The following is an 8,823-nucleotide window of genomic DNA, read 5'->3' on the forward strand; positions in this document are numbered from 1 at the left end:
GGCTGTGCACATCTGTACTGCTGGCTCTCCCACAGTGCAGTTGAGAATTGCCAGAAGTTCATGGGCAGCTAGCCTGGTGTGTGTATCAGTGACTGTCAGAGAACCTTTGTTTCAAGTAAGGTAGAAAGTGAGGCCCAACACTCAGGTTGTATTCTGATGTACACATCCACTCTGTGACACACACATGCACACATACACTTGCATGATAGATATTAAAACATAGTGGAGAGAATTCATCACGTAATTCTCTTTCAACATTTTTAATTCTTCTCTCATACAGTATATTCCAACCACACTTTCTCATCCTGGTCCCCAACTCCCTTTCTTTCAACTCTTATCTGGCACTACTGAAGGGTGTTCTCATGGTGGAATGGAAGCAGAGTAGACACACAGGACCTGTCATTGCTCGTCCTCTTATCAGGCTTCTTGTAGGAAGGCCCTCGACCCTCCCGTCCCAGGTGCAGTGCCTAGAGTCTGTGTTGTTCACGCTCGATCTCTGGGCCAGAACAATGCCTTGTGCCCTTCCTGAGGGTCTGTGAGCACCGCTCAGCTGGAGAGGGAGTGGGGGCCACTGTCTGCATGGCAGATTGCTTATTTTATGTGTACTCCATTTTAATGCTGTAATGGTTATCATGAAACTATAAGCAGTTGATTGAGAAGTCTTGCATTTATTCACGCATCTCTGACAGCACGAGGGGATGGTACCTATTGGCCAGGAAGGAATGACCCCTTTACACCTACTCACCATTAGTAAATCAGCATTTTCGTTGTTTTCTCTGCTAAACAGAGGGACTGTCTTCTCCAGAAAATGACACATTACATGTTATCCGGCTGCCAGATTGTCAGGCTTTCTACAACTATAGGCCTCTGGTTTCTTTAACCTCTAGTTGTCAGTTTTGTGTATAACTCTTATTTCTGTTCAACTATTTGTCATTATTTTCTCTTCTATGATTTTTGTATTAAATACTTAATTAAATTATTTAGGATTAGTTTTTACTGTGACTTCACTGTGAAATGTTTTGAAGCACCCTGAGCAGGTAGACACATCAGTTCATTTGTGTAGTTTGGCTGATTCACAGGACAGATGTCATGCTAGCGACTTGGAATGAGAAGAGCTGTGCTGTTCCATCCTTCCCAGGCCGATCAGAAGGAGTGTGTCTGAGAGGTTGCTGCTGACTTGGAGTTCTATAGGACCTACTGTACATACCATTGCCAGGGAGTCTTTCATATGTAGTAGAAGTCCTGGAATTACTTCAGATTCTCATAAATTGTTGCAGGTTGTGTCTTTGGTTTGGTTTTACCCAGGCTGGCCTAAAGCTCACTGGGTAGCCAAACATGATCTTAAGCTTCTGCTCATCCTGCCTTCCCTCCTACACATAGATTGTAGACTATAACACCATGCCCAGCTTAGGCCATGGTGGGAATAGAACCCAGGCTTTGTGCATGCTAGACAAACACACTAGGTGCTAAGCTACATCCCCCCTGTATGTCCTGTTCTTTAACATGACTTCACCTCTAGTACCTCTAGGGTAGGGGGGACAGTGAAAATAGACAGAAGGAAAATGTCTTTGCTTTTCTTTTTCTGATGCTGGTCTACAGAATATTTCATTCTTTGCAGTCATTAGATATACACAGAGGCACACTGCTCAAGCCAGTATTATTGTGAGCTTTTAAACAGTAGGGAGAAATTAATTGGGTTTGAAATCATCAATATGTAGAAGAAAATTCCCCACTGACAAGGTATAATTTAGATGAATTAATGTGCTCTGAGAAGGGCTACCCAAGGTGTCGTTGTCTGAGCTCCGCACTGACACACTCATTTTCATTGTCGCAGTAAAAATGTAATCATCATAAACATGCTAACACTTGGAGGAACAAATTGCTTTTTTAATTAAATAGTCATGAAGGAATCAAGTTATGTAGAATAATCTAATTTCCAACATTTTCTTCTGTTTGTTTACAGTCATTAGGTTATTTAGTAAATGGCAACTTTTGACTAAGTAGATTGATGGTTTTTTGTAAGGAAACTTTCAATCACATGGTAGGAAGGAACAAGATTTTGCTTTCTGCTAACTAAAAGGAAGTATAATTTTAGCTGTCATCAATAAGCTGCTGTTGATGTCTGAGTGAATCTGGAGTGGAGTGAAATGAATTAGAATAAGGGATCTAGATCTGTTATTAAATATGACCTATAATTAATGTGTCTATGTGTGTGTAATCCACACATGTATGCATAGCCACAGATTTCCTACAACTTACTCTAATTCCAGACTTTGTGTTTTGAGTATTCCTTACAGGCAGGAGATTGGTTTAGGTGGTACTCTCAGTTTGCAGAGCTCCGGGGCAGGTTAAAATTAGGTCCAGTGTTCCCTGTCTCATCTTTTTCTTACTTTCTATAGTTTGTAAAATGAAGCTTAATGTTCTTACAATAAAAACAGTGTGTGTATGGTAGTTGCTTTCCATATCTCCAAGGAGATCTGGGAATCCTGCCCCCGTTTGATCCCTGTGACCCACTATTGGATTTTCTGATTTCATACCTTGTCCATCACCAGGCATCTGTTGAGTCCTTGCTACTAGTGACCTCGAACATAAGTGGGAGAGTTGCTCCCCTCCAGAAGCTGGTATGCAGTCAGACAGATGGACACATAAATAGCTAAGCCTAGTATTAATAGCTAAACTACTTAGTAGTTGCCTTCTTATCAGAGCTGGATCAATTTATAACTAAAGGAAAGGCTTTAGTATTAGGAGAGTGATCAGTTTGATATGTCTATTTAAAAGCCTGCTTTTCCGTTATTAGTATCCCTTTGAAGCTACAGAAGCGTGGGAGGGGAAGGAAGAATTTCAAACGTGAGAGTCTGTTTTATAAACTTTTACAAAATGTCAGTTTACTGGGGGCCTATTTACAAGTTTCTGGTTTCAGAAAGTGTAAGTGTATTGCCCCAGATGTGCTAAACTTGGCCTTCTGAGAAGCAAGAGCCACGACAGAGTTAAGCGTACAAGCAATTCACTGGGGGAAATCCTTGTGCAAGGGTAGTGGAGCAGGGCAGTGCAAGAAAGGAGTGAACCAGGGAAGGAAGGGGAATGAGAGGGTGGATGAAGTGTGCTAGCAGTCTCACAGCCCAGGAGGAGGACCGCTCTATGCCCACCAGGACTGCCTTATGCCCAGGAGGAGGACTGCCTTATGCCCAGGAGGAGGACCGCCTTATGTCCAGTAGGAGGACTGCCTTATGTCCATTAGGAGGACTGCCTTATGCCCGTGAGGAGGACCGCCTTAGGCCTCTGCTGTGTGCTAATTTGCTGGGAGCAGCTTGTGATTCTTGGGATCTAGGCAAGGATAGTAGATGATTTTGAGTCCTACGCTCTGGTCCTGGATTAGTCAGCACGGTTCTTATGATGCTTCTTCTCCCTGGAACACAGTTCTGAGTGTTCTCTGCCTTGAGGCTGGAGAAGGGGCTGGTCTCTGGTAGTCTGGATTATTACTGCAGGCCCCTTGAAGGGCTGCTTCTGTGAGAGAACCAAGCTTCCTATGAACAAAAGCAGTAATGGCATCCCAAGAGTCAAGCTTTAGAGGAAGGTTAGATTTGATTGACAACTGAAGTACTCTGAGTATTTGTCATTATTCTTCAGTGGATGAAAGTACCCGTGAGAGTAGTGGGAAAGTGTACTTAGCAACGATGGTTTGCGTCAAGGGCAGCATGCAGTGAGGTGAAGCTGCCTGTGCAGATGCAGCCTCTGAAGGACTCCTGTCTGTAAAGCTTCCGTCAGTTAGTGGGGTTCTCATGCCTCGTTACAAACATGAGACCACGCCCCTTCCAAAAGCAGTGAAGTGAGAACAAGGAATTAGCTAAGTATGCGCTCTTAAATGTTTTTAAGGGATCTCTAAGGGAAAGTACAAGCTTCATTGATCTTTATGGAGAGCTGAAGAAAACAAGGGGCCTGGAGAGATGGTTCAGTGGTTAAGAGCATTGACTGCTCTTCCAGAGGACTTGGGTTAAATTCCCAGCAACCACATGGTGGCTCACAACCATCAGTAATGGGATCCAGTGCCCTATTCTGGTGTGTCTGAGGACAGCTACAGTGTACATACACATACATGTATATGTGTGTGTGTCTGTCCGTGTGTATAATAAGTAAATCTAAAAAATTGCAAACAAATTAGAATATAGACAGCACTTTAATAGACATGTTTTCGGGTATCATCTACACTGTAGCTATGGCAGTAGTTTATATTTTGAAAATATATATTTTATGTATATATTTTTTTAGTATGAAATTAGTTTTTATTTTTAGATCAAAATAAATGCTTAACATTTGGCCAAAATCAAACCAAAGATGAACCCTTGAAAAAAGAGAGGAAGCACATTTCCCTTCCCTGGGGAAGCCAGTAAGGCAGACAGTGTGACTGTGACGTGGTATGTTGCTTCCCTCAGGACTAGTCTAGGCAAACAACAAAAACCTCTTCCCACCTTTCTCAACCCTGCCAAATTTTGAACTCCCTCATGTTCAAAATTTATATCTTGAACATGAGGTAACTTCCTGTTCCATAGATGTAACCCATTTTCTTTGTTCCTCAGCAGTTGATGGATTCTTGAGACTGGAGAGTCAGAAACTAGATCATACTGGGTTGTATTCGTTGTGCTACATTTTAAACTTACATTTTTAAGTGATCAGAAAGATTTTATAGTGGGCAATGTTAGGCATTCTTTAGCAAAGGCCACTTTAGTTGTGAAGAATAGGTTTGAGGGGTGAGAATGGACAGGAAGACCGGTTGGGACAGTGCTGCATTAGGGCAGGAAGGTGTCTGGGAATTAGACTGAAATGGAAAGAGAGTCGAGATGGAAGAAACAGACAGCTGAGCTCCATTGTGATGGCATTTCAGAGTCATGGAGGAGACTGGAGAACCAGGTCAGACAGTAGGCAGCTGGGTTAGCAGGGCAACATCCACGAAACAGGCTTCTGACGTGAGAGATGAACCTAAGATGTTCTGTGGATACAGGTGCATATCCTGCCACCAGCTGAGGGATAAAATGACAGATACTGTAGTTGGGCGTCGTGATTGCCACTTCCTAAATGAGTGGGAAGACACGGGAAGGTCAGGCAACACAGGAGGGATACGTGTAAAATACATGGAAGTAAGTGTCAGGCAACACATAGGAGGAACACGTATAAAATACATGGAAGTGTTTGGCCCAATGGAGATTTTGTTGTTTATCAGTGTCACCAGTGTTTATGGGAGAATATTGATAATGTATTGTCCTTGTTAACTGTGATGTCATAACATACATACTAGCAGTAGCCCCCAGCCTGCAATCCCAGTGTTAGTCAGACTCAGCCTTCCTAACACTGCGAACGTTTAACAGCTCCTCATGTTGTGGTGACCTCATCCATAAAATTATTTTTGTTGCTATTTCATGGCTAATTTTGCTACTGTTATGAATCATGTGAATATCTGCTGTGCAGGAAGTCTGATAACAACCCCTGTAAAAGGGTCCTTCAGCCCCTAAAGGAGGCGCGACCCACAGGTTGAGAACTGCTGATCTAGGTTGTTAGAGCATGGACGTTGTTATTCTCTTCCTTGTTAGACATTGTCTTTTCTGAGGTGCTGATGCTTAAATTTGTTGGACTTCACCCAAACAGCAATTACAATTTGCTTCTGCAGACTAATAATTGACTTCTAATTATAACTCCAGTGCCGAAGAACTCTATTACCAAGCAAGATATAGTAAGGAAAGGAGAGAAAAACTGACCCCAAATACTCCTAGACCTGAGGGCAGCCCTTCAGCATTTGACAGATGATTAGCTGCCATTGTAAAGAAACAAAAGTATCTGGTGGCCATTGTTCTGTGGTGTTCTAAAAGCCAGCTGTTTAATACTTGCTGGATAAAACAAAATAACCTTACTAGATGCCAGTCTGAAAACCATTTTCAGAAACTCATTAGCCTTTGAAGATACAGTTCAGTATTTGACAAGTGGCCCTGTGTGTGTGTGTGTGGTATGTTTGATGTGTAGTGTGTGTGTGGTGTGTGTATGGTGTGTGTGTGTGGTGTGTGTATGTGTGTGTGGTGTGTGTGTGTGGTGTGTGTGGTGTGTGTGTGTGTGATGTGTGTGTGGTGTGTGTGGTATGTGTGTATGGTGTGTGTGGTGTGTGTGTGTATGGTGTCTGTGGTGTGTGTGTGGTATGTGGTATGTGTGGTGTGTGTGTGCGCGCACGTGTGTGTGTGTGTGTGTATGCGCCCTCTGTCTGTGAGAGTGTGTATGCATGTCGCCCTTCTCAGAGTGTGTGTCTCTGTGTGTTAATATGAGTATGTGTGTTGTCTGTGACTGTCTCTCTGAGGGAGTATGTTTATGTATGTGTGCGTGTGTGTGTGTGCATGTATACATTTTTTTAAAAGTGTCTTATTATGTGAACCAGGGTGGCTTCACACTCCAGAGATCTTCCTGCTTCTACCTCAGGAAGAGAAGGGTCAAAGGCATGCACTGCCATATCCAGCTTCTTGGTAACCTTTGAGTTCAGAGTTAGAAAGTAACCTGATCCATAAACCATGTTTCATGTGTACAGTGAAGACCTCAGCGCTAGGCTGGTCACTGTTTCTAGTACTGACAGACATGTTTCCCCCAGTGTCTCTTAGAGCATGGTCTCCTGTGACAAGTTTGGAAGTAAATGAGAAAAATCACGTGTTTATTATTTGAGATAGGGTCTTGCTCTGCAGCCCAGGCTGGTTGTGAGTCCGCACTGTTCCCTTCAGCACAGCCTCCTCAGTATCATGTGAGCCACTATACCTGGCTTCAGAATTGCTGTCTTTTATTTCTGAATCTCAATCAAGACCACCAGTTCCTGGGGGAAATATGTGATATTTCACACATATCAGGAACTTGTCAGGTTCCCCACTTGGTAGCTAGTATGAGACCACTGAGAAAGGCCGCTTTAACACTCTAAGTTGTTGCTAAGCTCCTTTTCTTAAAAAACATATACATAAGAAGAATATAAACATACTCATGTTGGAGAAACACTAAGCCTAGGATTTGTGGCTCTCTTAGGTCACTGATATGATGGCAATAAAGAGAAAAATACCTTTTCCAAGAAACTCCCTTCTCTCTTGTCCTACCATCTCAGAAACTCCAGTTTGCAAATACCTGCTGCCTCTGTACGCTGCACAGAAGCCGGAAAGCTCCGTGGAATCTGGACACACCTGCTGCGTCATGCTGAGATTTGTACTCTTAAGCCAATGAGCAGATCAACAATAGCTACAGATAATTATAATAGTGTCTCCAGTCACCCAGAGCCAGAACCTTCCAGGAAGGACTAGAGATCTGAAACCACACTGGAAAGGGAAGTCATTCACGGCTATCTTCTTACACAGGAACAACCCCCCCGACTAGAATGCTGGGCTGTTTGTTATTTTTACTGTCTCATCTGCCAGATGCTCCTAGTTGATTTCTAAGGTGTAAGTGCAGACTGGCTGCCCTCCGCTCCACTGGCACTCACCCAGCGCTGTGGATGCTCACACTGCCCCACCGGTGCCCACCAGCAGCACCGTGGAGGCTCACACTGCCCTTTTACCAACAGTGACGTTGCTGATATGGCCTTCATTTTCTTACCTGTAACTTACGAAAGCCTGTGTTTTGTGATACAAATTGCCTTAGGAATTTTTGGGCAAGAGGAAGAGTGGGTAGATACTGGGTGTGCTTTAAAAAGAGCTTTGCACTGTCCTTCTGCTCATTTTAAATACGACTTATTAAATCCACTGTTTGCCAATAACTGTATACTATAACCATTTATTTTTGAATACAGATTCCTACCAAATTAGAATTTGCCACCTGTTGAGAATTGGGTTTTGAATCGAGAACATTGGGCTCTTCTCTCTGGATCAAACTGAGTAGTTACAAAGCAAAATTGTGAGGAGTGGAACTCAGGAGGTTTGCAGGCATCATTTCCAAAACGTGTAGCTAGTAAAGCCTTCTGTAGGATGTCTCTGGCAGTAAATGTGGACACTTTGACCATCCAAGCCTAGTGGACCGGGAGCACTGTGGGCAGGTGGCCCCTTGGCCTTTTACAGATGCCAAGTGGGAATATCCCATAGCACTTAGGGGCATTATCATTCTGTGGTGCTCTGTGGTGGTTGTCATCTGCAGCTCTGGTTCACAGAAATTTGATGCAACAGCTGTTATATCCTTACCCAAGTTTAAAACTTGAATAATAAGGTGATAGTAATAATTTGGATTCTTTTACCTCTATTCCCCACATAGCCTGGAGAGCAGAGAGTTTGTACTTTTTATTTTGCTAATATATGTATTATTGATACATATTATTGATATTGTTTGGTTTCAGACCCTGGGACAAGGGACTGCAGTGCAGTTTTTACATACCAGCGCAGATCTGGCCTCCAGGTTCTCCCAGCATCCCTCAGTCCCTACCTGGCAGACCCTGCCCCAACCCTGAACTTTCAGCCCAGGGGCTGGGCTGCCCTTCCCACAGCGGCTCCTCCCTGTATAATCCAGCCATTATGGTCTCTCTCTCCCTCTACTCTTCTCTTTCTCTTCTCTCTCTGTGAGCATGGCCTTTCTCTTCTCTCCTTATCTATCCCCCCTTTCCCCATGGCAGCTTTCCTGACCTCAGGCCCCTAGTCCTTGGCTGTGAGCTCACTTGCCTTCCCAATAAATCTGCCTTTAATATAATCTAATCTGGCTTGAATCAGCTCATTTTGGAGGTGGAGACATAACCTATCTCTCTCTCTCTCTATTTCTCCTCCCCCCCACACACAGACTCCCTCCCTCCCTCCGCCTCCCTCGCGGGGGGGGGGGCGGGGGGGGGGCGGGGGGGGG

At 43.8% G+C, this 8,823-nt stretch overlaps 1 protein-coding gene across 1 annotated transcript in view; it reads left to right on the plus strand.

Moving 5' to 3' along the window:
• Znf704 (zinc finger protein 704) overlaps window positions 1-8,823 on the plus strand; it is a 121,507-nt gene that overhangs the window by 937 nt on the left and 111,747 nt on the right. The window lies entirely within an intron of this gene.

The sequence above is a fragment of the Grammomys surdaster genome, unplaced genomic scaffold (assembly GCF_004785775.1).
Source record: "Grammomys surdaster isolate TR1022 unplaced genomic scaffold, NIH_TR_1.0 63, whole genome shotgun sequence".
Classification (NCBI taxonomy): Eukaryota; Metazoa; Chordata; class Mammalia; order Rodentia; family Muridae; genus Grammomys; species Grammomys surdaster.